Raw genomic sequence first — 1,093 nt, forward strand, 5'->3', positions numbered from 1 at the left:
GACAAGCCCATGATTTGATTGATCAAGCCAAAGAGCATTTGTCAGGGTGTATTAATATTTCCCAAAATAGACTGTATATAGGTCGGCTTCTCATACCATATGCGTGCATACTTCGCACTCATAACCAACGTGACAACCATACACCTGTTCACTTTTCCAAGTGCCATCATCCACCATATTTGCCAATGTCTTTCTTTTCAAGACCTTCACAGTAATTGTTCTGGGTTTCCTAACTGACAGTGGCTTCTTTCCTGTCAGTCGATATTTCGACAGCAGGCATGTCGCTGGAATTGGATAGACAATCCTAGAAGCTTGCACGATTTATACCTGTAACTAGTAAGAACTTGAAGAGTGAATCTAGATGTCTCTTGAGCATGAGCCCATCACCCCTTACTATGATCTGTACTACTCTCATGTCTCCAGGCCCTAATATTAAAAATTAGCTACAAGATAATTTGAGTCACCTGCATCGCAAATGAATTAGCAGACACCGTTGTAGATACCTGCTTGTTAAAAGATTTTCGCCACAGCCAATGCGTTTGACGACGTGCTATTTCAATGCTTCTCTGATTCATATCTGTCGCCCAATATGGCGACGTGAGTGTTATTAACGCAAACCCTGGTAGCTATTAAAGGAGACTCCAATGTTTGAATTGGGCCTAATTTCTAACGTAGGACGGTGTCTTCCAAGTTGACTGCCTCTTGGTCAGTAGTAGCGTCAGCTTAGTGATATGAGCAATTTCGCAGTAAAATACCGACACTACTGAGGGATGCTTAGTGGTCGTTCTTTTGCGGAGATATGTCTATTTAAAGTGTACATTAAGGATATGGTGGTAAAGAGGAGAGTGGGGAGCCTGACACTAGCGATATAGTAATGGATTTGGCAGATTCGCTGTAGTGTGAACTATCGCAATCTTACTGCAAAATTTACATAATGCATACCAAAACGGGCCATTTCAATATGCAGCACTGATTTTGTTTTTTGGTGGAGAAACTCTTTTGCTGTTTTGTTGTTTGGCCGAGATAGGGGAGTGGGAATGGCGTAGTTTGAACGGAAGCGGATAACTTGATAATTATTGAGGCAGGGAGATGG

This window comes from Echinococcus granulosus (assembly GCF_000524195.1).
Source record: "Echinococcus granulosus chromosome Unknown EG_S00288, whole genome shotgun sequence".
NCBI classification, from domain to species: domain Eukaryota; kingdom Metazoa; phylum Platyhelminthes; class Cestoda; order Cyclophyllidea; family Taeniidae; genus Echinococcus; species Echinococcus granulosus.